Source organism: Moschus berezovskii, chromosome 8 (genome assembly GCF_049115385.1).
Source record: "Moschus berezovskii isolate FMDL1 chromosome 8, NW_MosBer_1.0, whole genome shotgun sequence".
Taxonomy (NCBI): domain Eukaryota; kingdom Metazoa; phylum Chordata; class Mammalia; order Artiodactyla; family Moschidae; genus Moschus; species Moschus berezovskii.
In genome coordinates, this window is record NC_142467.1 from 22,334,517 (window position 1) to 22,355,800 (window position 21,284).

Sequence of the window (21,284 nt, forward strand, 5' to 3'; positions counted from 1 at the left end):
ACACAGAAAATAAATGTAAGACGAGCCAAGAAAGTGTGAGGGCTAAGACTACAATGACAATTTAGAGAATGTACATGTTATTAAACGTCAACCCGTCTCTTCTTGGTGAACACAGCTCATTATTTCCGAAGGAAATCAGGCTTGACCCACACCATTGTGAATTACTTATATAAATTAAATATGCCACTTCTATAGAAAACTTAGGTCAGCAGCAGATGTTGGTAAATTCCTACAGAAATGCATGCCCAGAGAATGTATTTTTTTTTTAAATGGCAGAAATCTGCTAGCTATTCCTGCCTTATCTGCAACAGCTGAGCAATCTTGCAGTGCCACGCGGAGACGGAAAACTTGGCTCAGATATAGCGTGGACAAGCTTGCCTTAATCACATTGCTCTTTTACACGTGCACAAGGACATCAACATTGACAGTACAGAGTAAAGCAGCCATTTGCTGAAAACAACTGTCAACGTTGTCAAGTTTTTGGAACCTCTTATAATGTGATTTGTATGACAAATCTTGTGGCATTTTGTTTGTCAGCAACAGTAGTGAATTTCCATGTATCTGGGAAGGCAGGAGAAATGCTCAGAAGTGGATTCGGTTTCTTTACACAGACTGCCTTAAGGGAAAACAGTTATTAATTTTAAAATGACAGATTTCAAATAGATTGAGAAGTTTTAAAGTGGAATTTCATTTAAAATAATCACAGAAGTCTCTTTTTTCCCCCCTTCCGCTCAAACCTTTTTCAAACGGCAAGTCGTTCAATTTTCCCTTATTGCGCTTCAGGTCTTGGAAACGGTTCCTGTAAAAATATTAATATTTTAGAGACGGGAATCCGTAGCAGTAATTACTGGGGTGTGTTCTAAGTGACAACGGTGGGTTCAGTCCTTTCCTCCTGAATGAGGTGTGCACCGCCACGCAGCTCATGAAATCGGATGTAACAAGTTATAACTACGCTAGCACACACCAGTGTTATTCAACAATGTGCCTATTAAGAGACGATTACGGAGATCTCATGGTTCATTAGTTTTTCAACATTCCCTTTATTTCTACTCTAGCTGCGTTTTTCATACAGCTCTTCCTTAATGTGCGTCCCACGTCTGTCCTCGGCCGAGGTCCTCCCCCATGTGGGTGGACTCCGCTCGGATAGGCCATATGACAGACGGCGCACCCCCTTCCTGCACCTGCCATCAAATGCCCGTGGGTGGGTGAGACCAATGTCCCCACCCAGCCAGGAAAATCTCGGGCTCTGCACCTCTACACTGCTTCAGTTCCTTTAGAAGAGATCTGATCAGAGATCAGATGAGAGAATCCTCTGTATGCTTCTTTCGCTAACTGGTTAAAGAATTCCAGAAAAGATTGTCTCTCCCCGTTATGATTCATTTCTCCTCTCCTCAAAATATGCTCAATATATTGCCTAGAATCACTTTTGTAAATATTAAGTACTCAATGACTTCTTGAATTGAACTGATAAATAAAACTGAGACACAGTTGGAGAATGAATGCTTCACACTCTATGATACCCAGTTCTCTCTCCTTTTTTTTCTTCCCTTTATGTTTCTGGGAAATTCTAGATGAGGTGCCAAGAGTAGCAAGAGGAATATAATGCAAGTCACATAAGTAATTTAAAATTTTCCAGTAGCCATATTAAAAAATAAATAGAAACGAATGAATTTCACTAATATTTTTATGAATCCAATATATCCATTTTTTGTTATTGTTGTTTAGTCACTAAGTCATGTCCCACTCTTTACAACCCCAGAGACTGTAGCCCGCCAGGATCCTCTGTCCATGGGATTCTCCAGGCAAGAATACTGCAGTGGGTTGCCATTCCCTTCTCCAGGGGATCTTCCAGACCCAGGGATCAAACTCTCACCTCCTGCATTGGCAGGTAGGTTCTTTAATGCTAAGTCACCTGAGAAGTCCAATATGTCCATAAATTTGTATAGAAAATTTCTGTTTCTCTGTAGTAGCTTTTAGAAATCTAGTGTGCATTTTATACGTGCAGCACATCTCAAATAGGACTAGGCACCTTTCAAGGGCCCAACAGCCCCAGTGGCTAGTAGCTACCAAATTGCACAGCCGAGTTCTAGAGACCTCGGTTCTAGCAGTACTGCTTTGTCCACTTCCTTATGTGACTTCAGGTAACTCTCTTTTCTATTGAGTCTCATTTTCTCTACTTCTTAAAAGGGCTTTAATAATTTCTCTCTATCTGTAGGTAGCTTGTGATTAACATGGAAAAATACATTTAAAAGTATTTTGAAAGCTAGGAAGTTCTCGCCACTTTTAATTGTTCATTGTTATCTCCTCTTTCATTCCCTAGAAATCTCTCACTCTTCCCTTTTTTTCCTTTTTTTTTTACTGGCTGCTAGTTAAAAATCACATATGGTAAGTAAGGCTTGATATGTTTTATGGTTTAAAAAACTACTATCTTAAAGTATTGTCTTTCCTCTCCCAATAGCAGCTTACTTTCATGAAATCCCAACCTTGACGATAATATCAATAGCTTGCCTTTTTTTGTGGTCACTGTTTCTAAAAGACACATTCCCTGCTTTTGGTTTCCTTCTTCCATCTTTTAGCTGGGCTTTGATACATCTAGACTAGAAGTTAGCTGAGTGTCAAAGATAATGCAGAGGTAAAAAGACAAGACTTCCATACAAAATTTTATTTTAAACCTCCAGCTTATTCTCTATTTTTCAAAACAGTCAAAATTGAAAATTATATATGCGGTTGAGATTTCAATCACTCCATTTTTAGTACAACCTAAAGGTGTTCACAGGAAAATGTGGATTTAGAGTAGAAAATGAGTTTTAGGAAAGCAACCACCCTTTCTAGTTCAAGTCTCTTTCATCCTAAAGTTCTCCTAAGTGAAATATATAGCTAACATTTTTAGCTAATTACTTGCTCATGGGTAGGAAATGCCTGGGTAGGGAACCTCACTTCATATTCCCACGGTTCCATTTATTTAAGTTCTGAGAACATCCTTTACCAAACCACGATCCTTGCTGGCTTTTCCCGTGGCTTTTCCCCTCCAGACTACCTCACATTCATTTTTGTTCTCGCCATCTCTCCCTCCCTCTCTCTTGCTTTCTCTGTCTCTCCCCCTTGCCCTCTCAACCAACTCACGAGGTGTGTTTTCAGACTAAAGCCACGCTGTAACCACACCCTTTTCCTCCTCCTACCCTCTCCCTAGAGCAGCTTGTATTTATTATCTGGCAGGCTTGGAAGCTGGCTATGGCAAAAGAACTTTGAACTTTTTGTTTGTTGGCTTACCAACAACCACTATCCTGTATACTATAAATATAACATTCAAAATACAAATTTAACATATAAAATATATTAAGTGAAAAAACATCTTAGAAGCATCTAGGAGTACCACGAGCTGTCCAACTCATCTGTCCCAATAAAACAGCAATCTATCTGAACAGTGATCTAAACATTGTGGGTTTTTCTGAATGCTTTTGAATATGATCTTAATCACCATTTCCAGGGATGTGTCTACATACCAGCTGCAGCCCTGCTGATTACAGCATCAATACCAATGGATTTTCTAACACATACTTGCAATGTCTATTGTATCTCATTGTACACTGTACACTACTGGTAGTTAGCCAAAGCTAAGAGGAAAAAAAGACTTTGTGTACAGAACACATGGGCCCCCGAGAGTTTCCTAATTCGCAGGAGAACAGAAGAATCAGGTACTCAATGTCAGGCTAAATGGTTTCTTACAGTTAATGTGTTTGGTGGCCACAGGCTCAAATAATTCTCTTGTACAGAGCCAGGGTTACTCAGCTGTATAATAACCTCTGAAGTCTCTCCTTCGAAAAGGACTCAGGATTCATGGCTTTAATTTTGCCACTGATAATATGAAAAGTATACTCCATATAGTTCTGAGCAAGCATTCACTCTCAGCTTCCACTGTAATGAAATTCTAATTGTTTCTAAAGTTTAGGAAGGATAAAATGGTTAATCTCCGTGATGACAAAAGGAAGCCAGGAAAATAAAGTGACACACTTGAATGAACTGTGAGGAAATAAAGTGCACGACATGCGATAATGCCATGAGTCCGTGTTATTGCGCATTTCTGGGCTGAAAAGATATGGCTTGATGGGTAATTTGTCATGCTGTGCAATAGAGAACAACAGTAAAGAGACTTCAGACAGAAGAAAATTACACAAATAGTAGGGTGGAAAGGTATAATTGAAGATGGCAAAAGATTGAAAGAAAGACATTTAAAATTACTGTACTGACCTACTAAATGCACTTGGGCGTGGAATCTTGGCCTCACAAGAAGAGGCATTAAATGACTGCGGGCTGTGACACTACTGCGGAGTAATGCCAATCTCCCAAGCCCTCGGAGGAGAAAAACACAATGCACAGCTGAGTTTCAACAGCCTCAACCTGCTTTCTTTCCAAGAGGAGCCTGGGCTTCTGGTGAACTTAGGAAAAGTTTCCTAAATAAGTTTTGCTTTTTTAAGAAATTATGAGTAGATTTCATTTAGTATTTGGGGAGCTTAACTCCTTCACTTTCTGAAGCCAGTAAAGCTCCACTCTGTGAAGCTGCAAAACCACTGTAATATTTTTATTAATGAATTCATGCAAAAGGATTTTGCTTCTCACATGTGGTTAAGTTTCTTTCACATTGAAGAGTCCAAGAGAGCAGCCTGACGCTGTGCAAAGCACATCCATAAGTCTGAGGGCAGGAGACACCAGCACTAGCCCAGGCTCCTCTGCAGGCTCCTTAGCCATGCAAGGCTCTGGGCAAGTGGCTTAACTTCACTAAGTCCAGGCTTCTTCTCAGCAGAAGGGGAAACCTGGACCAGATACTTTCCAAAGATTTCTACCAAAGATTTGCATGCGTGCATACAAGGTCATTCTAGTCGTGTCCCTCTTTGTGATCCTGTGTACTGCAGCCCGTCAGGCTCCTCTGCCCATGGAATTCTCCAGGCAAGAATTACCAGAGTGGGCTGCCATGCCTTCCTCCAGGCGATCTTCCCAACCCAGGGATCGAACCTGTGGCTCCTGCTTTGCAGGAAGATTCTTTACCACTGAGCCACGAGGGAAGTCCACCAGTCCTGTTGTTCTACCCCAAACAGCAGAACCTCCAAAAAACTTCTCAACAAAGGTTATTTTCTTTTCCTTCCCAGGCTCTCAAAGCAGAGGATGTCCCAACCAACCATATTTTGTGATAGAGAAGGTTATTTGTCTCCTTTGCTTCCTTCAATTAGAGAATATGTGTTCACCTGTCACCATTACATGGGAAACTTATAAATCATTTGCAGTGTCCATTAATTACACAGTTCTTTCTATTTCTTACATATAACTGTAGAACCATAATGTACCTTAAAAAGCTAATTTTTCATAACAATGAAGAACTTATTATAGGAATGTGATAAAGGAAAATGCTACCTTTGATGATAACACTAAATAAGGCATTAAGTGGGAGTATTTTTGCAATTCTTATTGTTATTAATTGCCCCCCAAAGTAATTTCTTCCAGAAAGCAGAAATTTTGGCTTATAATTCCATGAACTGCTCAAAAATGTCTTCTAATGGGAACTGTCTGAAATATAGTACAGGTTGGGTGAAAAATGTGTAAAAATTATTTATAATTAATGGAAGAGTTGTTTCCATGTTTAAAACAGTTTTTATAACTTAGAAAAAGCTAAATAAACTTTTAAAAGAGGTCTTAATCAATACTACAATCCTGTCTAGTTGATACCATAAGGAATTCATTAAATTAAGAGATTTCAAACTTGCAAGGTACATGTAAAAGTATTTAGAAAGACTACACAAAACAGACATGACATACTCTGGGAAAACGTCTAGAATTTGCCTTAGAGATCTTTAGAGACTCACTAGCCCTCTGCAAAAAATCCTTAACATCACAAATAGAATTGGGGGTTAGATTTCAATATGAGATATCAGTATCATTATATATTATTATTATATTCTTTTTCTCTAAGTTAAACATTTCAGATTTTCAATAGTTGGTGCTTTATACTTATAAATTATAATACTGATGAAAATGAGCAGCAAATACTATATACCACCCTTTCCAAAAGCATCTTTTCACTAATTTATTTTGATATATGAAGCTTACTTTAAAACTTCAAATGGAAAATGCAGTATAGTAGAATCCAGCAAAATCTTTCTCCAACTCCATGGTCCATGACTAGTATATTACATATCAAAGAACAGACAGAAACGTAATTTCTGGTTAATATCAATAAAATCATGTATTAATCATTTAGTTAGAAGCTTCTAAAATCACAAAACTAAAAGAAACATCAGAAAGTCACCTGAGCTGGAATTTTATCTTATGGGTTTCCCTTTAGGAATGTGATGAGGAAAAACAGTATTCCAATAGACAAAGACTCATCTAACACATGAATCTCATTGGCTTTTATGGTCTCGTCCCATTTGGGACTGTACAGTGTATAGATATGCATAACTATGCTTGAGAAAAATCCCATCCAGACTAGTTCATCATATCAGAGTCAAAAACTCCTCAGAATCCGCAAGACTCATGTTTCACGACTATTTATAAGAAGCCTAATCAGGACCATAAATGTTATTACCATTCTTATCAATATAGAAATGAAGAGGTCCAAATGCTGTCATTTAATAAAAGAATATGTGCATGCGTGCTAAGTTGCTTCAGTTGTATCTGATTTTGGGAGATCAATCCTGGGTGTTCATTGGAAGGACTGATGCTAAAGCTGAAACTGCAATACTTTGGCCACCTCATGCGACAAGTTGACTCACTGGAAAAGACTCTGATGCTGGGAAAGGTTGGGGGTGGGAGGAGAAGGGGACGACAGAGAATGAGATGGCTGGATGGCATCACCGACTCTGTGGACATGAGTTTGAGTGAACTCCGGGAGTTGGTGATGGACAGGGTGGCCTGGCATGCTGCGATTCATGGGGTCGCAGAGGGTCGGACACGACTGAGCGACTGAACTGAACTGAACTGAATCGAACTGAACTGATGGACTATAGCCCACCAGGCTCCTCTTTCCATACGATTCTCCAGGCAAGAATACTGGAGTGGATTACCATCCCCTCCTCCAGGGTATCTTCCCAACACAGGGATCGAACCCATGTCTCTTACCATCTCCTGCATTGGCAGGTGGGTTCTTTACCGCTAGCACCACCTGGCAAGCCTTTAATAAAAGAATAATAGATCACGGATTCATTCGTATGTTTAACAAGCACTTACTAGCTCCCTACGATGCCAGGTAACATGCTAGGCACCAGGAATAGATGTGCAATTAGACAGGCATGGACTCTGCCCTCACAGAGGCTAATAGAAAAGAATAGGCAGTGAACAAATAACAGTGAAGTGTGGTGAGTGGTTAAGATGGGCTAAGTACAGGGAAGGAAGAGACCACACAAGGCTCTGTTAAACCTTTCCGGCAAGATAAGGTGAAGCTGAGACTTGAGGAAGGAATAAGGGAGTTGCTTTTGTACAACGTACTCTCTCACTTCTATGCCTTTGCACCCATGTCCCTCATTTCCTGCATACCCTCTCTACCGCCTTGTTCCTTCTCATCCTCCTGGATTTAGTATGGGCAGCATCTCTTCAAGGAATCCTTTCCTGAATCCCTTATCTCCATCAATCTAGAATGATAATCCTCCCACACTCCCCACCCCACCAATGCTCCCAACAAACCCATATATAGCCATAACCATCAGTCCTGTAATTGCCTGCAAAGGCTTGGCCTCTTGGAGCTAATAAAATCCAAGACAAGGTTTCTTTGAAGCTCTTGGGAAAGCCTTTCTAACTCTTCTAGAAAGACTCAGAAGTAGCCCCTCTTGCTTGATAGCTGTCTTGCTACTCAGTTCAGTTCAGTCGCTCAGTCGTCTCTGACTCTTTGCAACCCCATGAATCACAGCACGCCAGGCCTCCCTGTCCATCACCAACTTCTGGAGTTCACTCAAACTCATGTCCATCGAGTCGGTGATGCCATCCAGCCATCTCATTCTCTGTCGTCCCCTTCTCCTCCTGCCCTCAATCCCTCCCAGCATCAGAGTCTTTTCCAGTGAGTCAGCTCTTTGCATGAGGTGGCCTTTTCCAGTTAGTCAACTCTTCGCATGAGGTGGCCAAAGTATTGGAGTTTCAGCTTTAGCATCAGTCCTTCCAATGAACACCCAGGACTGATCTCCTTTAGAATGGACTGGTTGGATCTCCTTGCAGTCCAAGGGACTCTCAAGAGTCTTCTCCAGCACCACAGTTCAAAAGCATCAATTCTTCGGCGATCAGCTTTCTTCACAGTACAACTCTCACATCCATACATAACCACTGGAAAAACCAAAGCCTTGACTATACAGACCTTGGTTGGCAAAGTAATGTCTCTGCTTTTTAATATGCTATCTAGGTTGGTCATAACTTTCCTTCCAAGGAGTAAGCGTCTTTTAATTTCATGGCTGCAATCAGCATCCGCAGTGATTTTGGAGCCCAAAAAAATAAAGTCTGACACTGTTTCCACTGTTTCCCCATCTATTTCCCATGAAGTGATGGGACCAGATGCCATGATCTTTGTTTTCTGAATGTTGAGCTTTAAGCCAACTTTTTCACTCTCCTCTTTCACTTTCATCAAGAGGCTTTTGAGTTCCTCTTCACTTTCTGCCATAAGGTGGTCTTGCTACTAGCCCCTGATGAAGTTGATTCACCAAGAAGGTAAGGAAAAACGATGAAAGGAAAACTAAGTCAACACTACTAGACTAGAATGTTCCTGAATGCCACCCTCCCTCTGCACTTTCAGTGGTGGGGCCAACAAATTTTCTTATTCCTAAAGCCATTTGAAGTTGGGTTTTCTGTTACCTATAATCTAAAGCATAGTAACTGACAGAAACATTACAGATGAGAATCACCTTTTTCCCTTAGCCTCCAACATACTATCTAGCCCATAGCAGTTGTTCAATAAATGCTTCTTAAATACCTGATGTTGAAGCTGAAACTCCAAGACTTTGGCCACCTGATGGAAAGAACTGACTCATTTGAAAAGACGCTAATCCTGGGAAAGATTGAAGGCAGGAGGTGAAGGGGACGACAGAGGATGAGATGGTTGGATGGCATCACCAACTCAATGGACATGAGTTCGGGTCAACTCTGGGAGTTGCTGATGGACAGGGAGGCCTGGCGTGCTGAAGTCCATGGGGTCTCAAAGAGTAGAACATGACTGAGCAGCTGAACTGAACTGAAATACCTGAACTAAGAAACTCAAAGAAAACATGTGACAGCAATGAAATCATAAATTTTATACCTAAGAAAACTGAAAACAAGTCCAGTTTTAAACTAGGATTTTTAAAAGTGCTTTAAAACTGTAATTAGAAAGTATGACATTTTCATAGCTTTCCTATATGGTAGACAAAGCAAATCTTGTCCTCTTCTGTTCTAATCCTCCTCCCACCTAGCCTTTTATCTTGCCCCTACTATGCTCACAAGGCACTTCCTCTTACACCGTTGCTACTCAGTGTCCTCGTTTTTAGCCACCCCACTTTCAAAATCCTATTCTCCAGAAAGAGCTGGTCAGCTCACTCACTCTGAGTTCTATGGGTCTGGCTTAAACAAAGTGTTAACATTTCAAGGGATATTTGCAAAACCCTCAAATTTTCATCTCTGTGCAACTCCTGGTTTCAGCAAACAGGTAAAGGAGGCATTTGAGGTGTCTGATAGCCAACTCTGTGGTCATGAAACAGCAGGAAGAGATGCCTGATTTCCTGGCAGATAAGGCAACTCCAAACACTGTCATCAATGATCAGCCCTATAGCTCAACAGGAGCCTACTCTTGTTTCATTTTCTTAAGAAAAAATAATCCAGTAACCAGTGAACCACATCTACCAAGTGATATTCATGCCTCTAAGAAGTTCTGACTGCAGACTTTATCACTGGGATAGATATGCATCCCATTTGGAACCAAATACCACCACAAGCGTAAGAAGCATCTACGTTAGAAATTCCCCTACCTTCAAAACCTATAAGGTAATAATAGACAATGCTTGACTGACTCCAACACTAAGCACACTCAGGATTCTTGTTTATAGACTCCAAACTCCAAGGAAAAGTAAACTCCTTTTAAAAAGATGTCCCTAAAGTTTCAATCTCGAACAACTGCAAATTACTTTGGCTACCTTTTATTTTGCAAATCAGATATTCCAGGGCCACCTTTATTGCCAAACATAAAAGCATCCCACTGCACACCTCAACAGAATTGCCTGTATATCCTTAATGTCTCTCCAAGCAATTTTATGCAGTCAGCACCCTATACATTAGGAAAGGAATGGATATATGCTTTATGGGTTTCTTATAATAGCAACAAACCTTCATAATCAGACCCATTCCTTAATTTTGCTTACTTTTTATGCAGCTGCATTGATACTACACTGCTAGACAAAAGACAAGAATGAACGTTAAGACTTGAGTTTAAAAAAAAACAAACCAGCAACAGTACAGCCATCCAAGGCGCAAGTGCTGAGCTTGTGGGGAAAAAAAAAAAAGACAGCCCCCATTTTATTAAATAATAGTGTTCATGCAAGAATGTCTGAAGTACTCTGCAAGGCTAATTAGGACAGATCAATGCACACTTACCTCTTCAGAAGGTTGAAAGGTGTGTAGTGACTATGTGTCATTAAAAATTTACTTGACCATGGGCATCAGATGTCCATGAGAGAATGACCCTGATGAGCACTCTAAGTTTCCATTTTGCTCATATCATCCTTAATGCATCAAAAACGCCATAGACACCATCACTATCACACGGCCTCATAGCAGCTGATGTGCTATATATGTTTGAGAGGGTGGTATCAATTAACTGTATTATCTATAAAGCCATACTTGCAATTACTACCACTTCACAATTTATTATTAACACATTTGGCAGGGTTCTTTTTTCAAAGTAACATTTATTTAAAGGTTAATCAAAATTCTTAGAACAGCATTTATTATAATGTGATTTTTGATAATTGACTAAATCAGTGGCTCTTAAGAAAAACACCCTTGTCTCGGTCCTTTTCAATATACACCACAGTGCCTATTTGGGGAAAAGAAATACATATTAGAAATGTTCATTTCAGACCTCGTCATGGAAGATCATATATTAATGTAATCAGGTGGTACATTTACATGCTCATTAGTAATCCATCATTAGTCCAAATGCTCACTATTAGGAATAAATGTACAACGAGTTATTCAGAATACCCAGAAATAGTATTTCTTATTTAAACATTCAGAATAAGCTGACTGAAATAAGTGCACACCTTGAATTTGAACTTTCAAGACACATCACTAAAGTCAATCAGTTATGTCAGGATACTCTTCTATAATAATCTTAATTATAAAATTCTTGCCCCTCCCTTAAGGCATGGAGCAGTGGGGGAGAGTTCCAGTATCTAAATCTTTCTAATTCACTGTAACTGCAAAAATTCCCGATGAAGTGTGTGTTTAAATTTTATGCTTTAATACATAGCATGCCACTAAAAACCACATTAGTTATGCTTTATGCTATTTAATCATATGTCAAAATCTGTAAAATCTGTTCTAGCATGCTAAGGTAATTTAACTGCAATTAATCAATCAAAGAAATAAATAAAGTATAATAAATGCCAAATAATGTAATGTCTTAAAAAACAAACCACTATATACACATTTATTCTAAAAATACTTATTAGCCAACACCACGGAAGGAAAAACAGTGCAAATTAGATTTACTGAATCTTTTTCCCATTAGTAGCTAGCTTGCTCTACATTTAAAAATGGTTTAAAAAGGTCTTTGGCGTGTTCTGGTTTGCCGACTAAAATGGGAGCAACCTGAGGGTCAGAATGTTTTGGTTTTTTATCCCCTATGCCTAATACAATGTCTTAATTATAACAGGTGTTCAGTGTCTAATGGATGAAAGAATGAATGACTCAAATATGCACAGACTAGATTCTTTATCATAATGCTTAGCACCTACAATGAGAGTTCTACTCAAATTAAAAATAACTTTTAAGAAGAGCCCTACTTTTTCTTCTGGCAAAAACTATATATTATACTTCATTGGCATTCAACTACAGTTAGTTTCTCCATTAATTCTTTCCTTTTTTCATAGAGTCAGTTATGAACCAGCAAGGAAGGTTGGTGATGTGTGTTTGTATTTCTTCCTCCAAATGAAAACAAGGATTTTCTTTTCAGGGAATGTGAGGATACAGTTTTGGAGCAACACTAGGAAGGCCAATGATGAGTCCCAGGTTCAGTCAGCAAGAATTCATCAAGCATCAAGTACATTCCCCACACTGTGCGACAAATACACCAGAGGAGTCAGAAGCGTGCCCCTGCTTTCCAGACCATAAGTCAGAGGAGAAGACACATATGCATTCATTCAACAAGAATTATTGAGTACACGTGACTCCATGCAGCACATGGAAGGAGAGGAGGACCGCCAGCAAGTCTCAGTTCTCCACCAGGGGCCAGCAAGGAAATTAACCAGTAACTGTATGTCAAGCAAACAGTCATGAATATCATTGAAAAAAATACCGACTAATTCCTGCTGGAACCCTAGAACAGAAAGCTCTGGAAATCATGGGAATCTTAAGGAAACAGGTGGCATACAAATAGACCAAGAGACTCTCCCAGATAACATAAATTAGCACATTCACTAATGATGAGGGATTGAAAGTAAGGGTCCATAAGTATTCAAAGCATGTTATTCACTTTCTTGATAATGACTGACTTAACTTGTTCTTCTTATCAATTTGTTTTGGCCACATAAAAGAATAACTTCCAGATTAATGATCACTCAGTACAAGGACAGAGAAGGCAGTGGCAAGCCACTCCAGTACTCTTGCCTAGAAAATCCCATGGATGGAGGAGCCTGGTAGGCTGCAGTCCATGGGGTCGCTAAGGGTCGGACACGACTGAGTGACTTCACTTTCCCTTTTCACTTTCACACATTGGAGAAGGAAATGGCAACCCACTCCAGTGTTCTTGCCTGGAGAATCCCAGGGACGGGGGAGCCTGGTGGGCTTCCGTCTATGGGGTCACACAGAGTCGGACACGACTGAAGTGACTTAGCAGCAGCAGCAGTACAAGGAACACTAAAGAATTTGCCTTACAAGGTTCCTGATGAAACTGTAGCTGAGAAATCCCAAGACTGAAGTTATCCACTGGCCCCTTCTGCCACTACCCCACTAACCCACAAGTGGCTAGTGAGCACTTGACTATGACCAGTCCAAACCGAGTTAATGCTGTAAGTGTAAAATATACACTGGACTTCAAAGACTTACTTACAAAAGAAAATATACTGATAACCTTTATAGTTATTACCTGTTGAGATAATAATATTTTTGAATATATTGAACAGCATATGTATATCATTATTTTCACAGGTATCTCCACACTTTATACTGTGGATACTAGAAAGTTACTGAACAGGGCTCATCTAAAGGCATTTTGAAGAAGAATGATTTTTTGAAGTATATCATGATAGAAAGGAAGGATTAAAATTCAGCAGCAGGCACTAGCATTTTAATATGATAATCAGATACAAAAATTGTATATAATGAAAATGCATTCTTCCCCAAAATGTATCAATTTTACACCTCCCTTTTTATCTGACTGGCAGAAAGCTTAAGTCTAAAAGTCAAGTTACTCAACTCCAGGCTATTTTGCAGCAGGGACTAGATTTTCTGGTTCAGTTTAATCCTACCCCTTATTTCTTACTTGCCTTAGTTCTGTTCTTTATGGTAATCATCTTATTGTTAAGTTATGAAAAAGCTTTTGGAACTAGGAAGAGTTAAATAGCAAATAAGAAAGTGAGTGAGGGACGTCCCTGGCGGTCCTGTAGTTAAGAATCTTCCTTGCAACGCAGGGGACGAGGGTTCAGTCCCTGGTTGGGGAACTAAGATCTCAAATGCTTTGAACCACAACTAGAGTCTGTGCACTGCAGAGAAAGATCCCATGTGCTAAACTAAGACCCGATGCAGCCAAATAAATAAAAAAAAAAAGAAAAGAAAGCGAGTGAGCCTCTGACTATGGTGTTATCAGTGAGAGGCCACTCTCCAGAGACACATGATGTCGGTGGTCTTTCTCCCAGTTACAGGTGTGAGGCAGAATGGATGTTTGGCAACACTGGGCCAGTTCTCACATTTGGGATCATAAGTGCAGTGCTGGCCTCATCCAAGGCTGCCCCCCAAGGGTCAGTGAGATAGACAGGCATAATATTCAAAGGGTACAGCAAGCGCTGAAGTCATCTGCAGCGTGGGTGCCCGCGTGCTGCATGCTAAGTCACTTGGGTTGTATCTGACTCTCTGAGACCCCTATGGACTGTAGTCCAGTAACTTGGTATCAAATCAGGCAGAGGAAGGAGCCTGGATACCTAGAAATCAGGCGAGGAGTGGTCATTTCAGATCTGATCATATTCTGTAAACACTACAGTGGGAAGTGAAGAGACAGCATCCAAAGATCCAAGAAGAACTAGCAGAGACCTAGACCTGTAAAGAGAGAAAAGGGGATAATTTCTGTAACCATGAAGCCAGGCGGGCCCCTTGGGGCTAGGTTCAGAGTCAGGGCCTCCAGGATCCACCGGACTACAGAGATTTGAGCTGGAAATGAGCAGTGAGACTAGCAGCTGTTGTTGGGCACCAGATGTACCCACTGAGGGAGAAATAGTCAAAGGCTCTAAATATGCTTCCTATTGTCGTTGGGTTTGGTCCAGGCACTGACGGGCTTGGGTACAGGTGGGAGCCAGTACATTCAGCTCAATTTTGTTCAGGCACGCACAGGGCAAGGAAGGCAGATGGTGGCGGTGCCTCTCTTTATAAAGTGGAGGAATTACACTGGTGCTTATGCAACTCTTATTCCAAAATTAATGTTTCAAGGATATTTAAGCTGCCTAGAAAAAAACATTTCAGAGCTTCCCAAATCTATGAAAAAGCCACTGCTTCCTGTTAATCCCTATTCCTCTCCAAGAAAAATGCTTATAATATTATTTAATAGTATTACAGAACCAGACTAACATGGTAGAATCTTAAGGTTGCAGGAAAAGCACATAACATGTGGAATGTTATGCAACCTTAAGAGTCCTTATAAGTACATTTTAAAGAAATAAATAAGAATTAGTAATAATTTTCTAAGATATACAGAGATAGGATAGGATACAGAAAAGATCATGGTTATATAAAAATCAGGACCATCCAGTTGGCACAGATTACCAGAAAACAAGAAAGAAATATTCACCTGTACTACTGACATAGTCTTGTCTGTTTTCTTAAATGGTTTTAAAGGATTTAGCACACAAATAACAGGTTTTTATTTCAGAAAATCACAATTAAATAAATGTCAAAATAGAAAGTAGTACACAATTGGCCACCACAAAAAAAAAAAAGAAAAGAAAAAAATCTCAGGATCTGATCAATAATAAATGACCTGTTAACTCAAAAGTGTATTATTTCTAACCTAGGAAAATTTGAAAAAAAGATGGATCAAGAGCCCACCACTTCATCAATTCTTTTTAAAAAAAAAGAAGAATGAGTTCAAAAGATAGAACTAAGTGTGAATTTCACAAAGTAGATGTAGGCAATTTTACCTTGGCTGCTATGTTCACAGACAAAGCTGCCTATCTGTACACCTTGAAACCCTATTTCAGGGAGACTCAGATTGGATTAAAAAGTCTATGGATGTTTGCTACCCAGTGAATATTCCTGCAGCACACACAGGCACAGACTCAGACACCTTCCTTAGTCCAAGAGCAACTCCAGGGAGGGCTTGCTCACACTGAGAAAGGAGGGGTGAGTTTCTCGTACAACAGCAGCAATAAGTAATATCGTAATATTTCTAGCCCATACATTGTAAGCCCACCTCGTCATGGATCTGTGAAATACAGACACATCCTGGCAAAAATTATAAGACAACGGAGTTGTCACAATGTGACAAGAGTATAAAGTGACAATGAGTGGCTTTTCTAGTGCTTCCTACTAAATAGGAGTAAAACCAAAATATATCCCCTGACATATCAGAAATAATATATACATTCTACTTAGTTTCGAGAGGTAAAAACTTTTATAACTTTTGAAAACTCAAAATATGTGACAATCTGTCACTGATTTAAAATACATTACAGTAACAAGTGACAACGTATGTACAAAACCCACTGCAGCTCTGAGTTCGTCGTCACACACAAAGGTTATTTCTAAACAGGTCAGAGTCAAGCTTTGGCTGATGGGGGCTGATGGCAGAACAGGGTCTCAGACGAGCCAAAGCTGTGCGTAATCCAAAACTCATTGATATTTAAATCTGGAACAGGTTTTAGAACTTCCATTTGAACATGTCGTGAGAACATGAGATTCCTGTCACTTTATACACGCTCAGTCTTATAAAATGTTTGCCTTGTATGGTGAAGATATTTTGCTGCGGTCTTAACGAGTACGGCACATCACTCTGTGGTGAGGGTGGAGGAAGGTTACTCACAAGCCTTCTGCAAGTCCCTTACCGCTTATATATGTTCCTCAGATAGAAATGACTTCCCTTACAGCACAATGGTAAAGAATCCATCTGCCAGTACAGGAGACACACGCGATGTGGGTTCAATCTGAGTCAGGAAGTTCCCCTGGAGTGGAAACTGGCAACCCGTTCCAGTATTCTTGCCTGGAAAACTCCATGAAGAGAGGAGCCTGGCCGTACACAGTCCATGGGGTAGCAAAGAGTCGGACATGGCTGTGACTGAGCACACACACACACAGTTAGAAGTAGGGCCTGACTGGGAAGTTGCAGGAGACGAGGGAGCAGTAGAAACATTGCCTCTGGACTTGAGAATATTCCTCCAAACACATACCCCATAGCATTTCTCATTAACTGAGTATTATTATGATGTATTGTAACTGGATATTTCGTTCCTTGTATCTTCCATGAAGTTGCAAGATTTTTAAGAAAAGTGAAAGTGAAAGTTGCTCAGTCATGTCTGACTCTTTGCAACCCCATGGACTATACGGTCCATGGAATTCTCCAGGCCAGAATACTGGAGTGGGTAGCCTTTCCTTCTCCAGGGGATCTTCACAACCCACGGATTGAACCCAGGCCTCCCGTATGGAAGGCAGATTCTTTACCAGCTGAGCCACAAGGGAAGCCCAAGAATACTTGAGTGGGTAGACAGACTATCCCTTCTCCAGCAGATCTTCCCGACCCAGGAATCGAACCAGGGTCTCCTGCACTGCAGGTGGATTCTTTACCAACTGAGCTATGAGAGAAGCCCTTTTAAGAAATACCATATGATTTTGCAATAACTAAAAATTCACAACAAGGTGCAAAGAACTGTCCTGTGCCTGTGCATGTACTCTTCCCCAGCCTCTGTCCCCAGGGGTTAAAATCTTGCATAACTACAACAGCTGCGACCCTATGAACTATAGCCCAATAGGCTCCTCTGTCCATGGAATTTTCTGGGCAAGAATACTGAAGTGGGTTGCCATTCCTTTATCCAGGGGATCTTCCCTACTCAATGATCAAACCCGGGTCTCCCACACTGCAGGCAGAGTCTTTACCATCTGATCCACCAGGGAAGCCCAACTACAATAGCAGAACCAGGTAATTAACACTGCTACAATCCACAAAGCATATTCAGATTTCACCAGTTATACAGGCACTTATTTGTGTGTATGTGTGTGTGTGCGTGTGTAGCTGTATGTAACTTTATCACACACGTAGCTTTGAGTAACCACTACCACAATCAAGACACTACATTGCAATTAGCACAGATTCCCAGCACTGCCCTTTCACTTCCACACCTACTCCCTCCTCTGCCCTCTCACCCCTGGCAACCACTAATCTGTCCTCCATCTCTACAATTATGTTTTTATTAACTGTTATATTAATGAAAACAAGCAATAATAATCTGCTTAAGATAAACTCTTCATTCAACACCAGTTCCTTGAGGCTCATCCAAGTTGTTGCTCTTAACAGCAGTTGATCACTCATTATTGCTAAGTAGTATTCCACAGTCTGGATAGATCACTGTCCATTTAACCATTCATCTATTATGGACATTTAGGTATTTCCAGTTTGGGGCTATTAACTAATAAAGCTGTTATGAAGATCCATGTACAAGTTTTAGGGTAAAAACAAATGGCAAGATTTTTAAGGGGATAGGTTGAATTGTATTCCTCACTCGATCTCTCACACTTTATACAATACATAGTAGGCACTCAAAATATTTGCCGAAGGAATGAATAAAAGAACCACAAAATTGCTTCTAAATGGCAGGAAATAAAACAGGGCTCATCTTATGGAAAAAGCATAATTAATTGGGAAGGAAAATGTCAGCAAGAGATCCTAGAGATTGCACTGGCAGTTTAAAGACTTCAGCAGTGTTCCAAAGTACACACACAGGCGCACTTCAATTCCAACATTTTTCACTTTGCTTTAAACATTGAGCTTCATGTTAAGATAGTGTTTGAATTAATGGTGAAAGTTGCTCAGTCGTGTCTGACTCTTTTCGACCCCATGGACTACACAGTTCACAGAATTCTCTAGGACAGAATACTGGAGTGGGTAGCCTTTCCTTTCTCCAGGGGATCTTCCCAACCTAGGGATTGAAACCAGGTCTCCTGCATTGCAGGTGGATTCTTTACCAGCTGAGCCACGAGGGAAGCCCTTGAATTAATAAGCTGTGGTTAAACTTTTTCAGACAAACAATTTAAAGAAACAATTGCAGAGATTTCCTATCCAGCCAAGATGGACTACGAAGGGCTGGAGTCCCCTCCTTCGTAAAACAACAACAACCATCAAACTCTGATAAAATATACAAAACAATGATTTTTAAGACACTAGACATCAGGGAATGAAGAACAGTGATCTCTGAGAGATGAGAAGCCAAGGAGGTGAATCTCATGATTTCCCTGCTTCGTGTCTTGAGGGTTTCTTAGAAGTGGCACAGAAATGGTAACTCAAGGGACACAAACCCCCAAATTGACGAAACAGAACTGAAGGCACCGAAGAACAAGGTGGCTGCAGTTCACAGGTCAGAGCACGTGGACAGAGAGCTGCCGCACAGAGAGCACTCTCCTAAAATCTACAGAGTCCCACTCGGGAGTTTAGCAGAGTATTGATCTCAGCAAATGTGTGAGGAAACTACCCAAGGCTGGTTATTCCTTCGCTCTAAGGAATAAACGGATCTGAGCAATGATCAATACCTGCTAACATCTCACATAGAAAGAGAACCAATAGCTTTTGCTCAGCCTTCTCCAAATGAACCTGGTCAAGTTCCTAGTTTTAATTACCAAGTAAGAGGAAAGACATGGGACAGAGGATCTTATAAACAATTCCAGAGGAATGCATCAGCAAATACAAACTATGGAAAGCTCTACAAGCACTATTCAGTTTTCTCAACAAATAAGGAAAAATAAATAGACAGAGGGGGGAGACCAACACATTAAAAGAGAAGAGAAATATCAACCAATTGTATTATATGGATCTTATATGTATTCTGTTTCAAACAGTAAAAAGTAATTATAAAAATTCTTGAGACAACGGAGAAAATCTGAATATTGATTGTACCTACCTGATAACAGTAAGAAATATTGACTTTTTCTGTGTGGTTTATTTTTTAGATGTGGTTAATTTTCTCAGTTTAAAAAAAAAGTTCTAATCTTTTCAAGCTAGCTATTGAAAAATTAAAGGATGAAGATGATGTCATGTCTGGCATTGGCTTCAAAATAATTTGGGATGGGATGAGAGGCGGTTATAGGGATAGAAGGAAACAAAGATGCCTACAAGACAATAGTTCTTGAAGGTAGGTGTAACTGTACACAAGTTTATACTCTTCTCTCTACTTTTAAATACATTTGGAACTTTCATATAACAAATTAGATAAATAAACTTGAAAACACACCAAAAAAGTACACAGTTGAGATGGTAACTAAGGGCTCAGAGGTCACGGTCCAAATGAAAACAATTTCTCAGACACAGAGATATCAGAGATGACATTTTATAAGGATACTGAAGACTGATTCGTCGGATCTCCTCACGGGAAGACCATGTTGTTTCTACATAGAACACTGGCTTTTAGCAAGGATAGACCTTCTCTCTGAAGACCTAACAGCATACAAGTGGCTGACTACCTAATCTAAGACATCAAAGGAGACCAGAAAACTGGGTCTGTAAATGTGGTTGCTACTTCTTCCTGTTCTTTTAATACGGGGAGGTGTTATGAGAAGTCTGCTAGAGCATGTGACTGCCAGCCTCCCCACAGCATCCTTGCAACATAGCTCATCCCATTCAGCTTGGCCATTCCCGTGTTTATTATTTGCTTAACAACTCCACTTGCTGCTCACGCTTTGTAGTTTCTGGGTTCTGAGGTGAGAGGAAAGGAATCTTTGGAGATGTCCAAAATTCTTTTCTCAAGTCAAACAATTTGTTAGAGTATGTATTATCTAGAAACTGTTTTTCTTTCATTCATTTTCTTTTTTGACAGTAGGAAGGATACTTTGAGTAGCTTGTTCAAGGTTTTCTGCCAGAAGAAATCTCCTCTCTCTTACCTGATCTGAATCCCACCCTCCAAAAGGATATGCTCAGTTCCAATAAATGGAACTCCTAAGAGGATGAGTGCTATATCTTCTGTTTTAAAACAATTCCTCATAGTCAATATCCTACAAATAACCAATATGCTACATATATGCAAGAAATGAGTTGGTTTACTGATTTTTTTTGAACATGTATATTATCATATGTGAAACGAATCACCAGTCCAGGTACGATACATGATACAGGATGCTCGGGGCTGGTGTACTGGGAAGAACCAGAGGGATGGGATGGGGAGGGAGGTGGGAGGGGGGTTCAAGATGGGGAACACATGTACACCCGGGGCAGATTCATATCAATGTATGGCAAAACCCAGGTAATTATTCTGTCTATAATACCACTGTACAAGTACTATTTTTAAAATATCATCATGATGTTCATTTTCACTAAATGTTTGAAAAGGCCCTGCAAGTGGATTTAAAATCTGACTGTGTGCTTTGGGAGCAAAATCAACTTTGTGGGATCAAGACCAGTGAGGATTCTGTCGGTTGGTTACATTTTGGGAAGTATATGCAAGGATGTATTGCAGAAATTGTAAGTGAATTCTTCAAAGCAAAAGGAGAAAGGGAAGGATATACCCAACTGAATGCACAGCTCCAAACAAAAGCAAGGAGAGATAAGGTTTTCTTAAGTAAACAATGCAGAGAAATAGAGGAAAACAACATAATGGGAAAGACTAGAGATCTCTTTAAGAAAATTAGAGAAACCATGGGAACATTTCATGCAAAGACGGGCTCAA

The 21,284-nt window shown here is 40.1% G+C and overlaps 1 long non-coding RNA gene across 11 annotated transcripts in view; it reads right to left on the reverse strand.

Annotated features, from left to right (window-relative positions):
- LOC129558186 (uncharacterized) overlaps positions 1-21,284 on the reverse strand; it is a 180,997-nt gene that overhangs the window by 152,102 nt on the left and 7,611 nt on the right. For 2 of the 11 annotated variants that reach the window (XR_016038009.1, XR_016038008.1), the window contains exon 3: positions 738-799. The exons of the other annotated variants lie outside the window; for them this stretch is intronic. This is a non-coding gene — a long non-coding RNA (uncharacterized LOC129558186). The remainder of the gene's footprint in view (positions 1-737; positions 800-21,284) is intronic. 11 annotated transcript variants of the gene reach the window in all.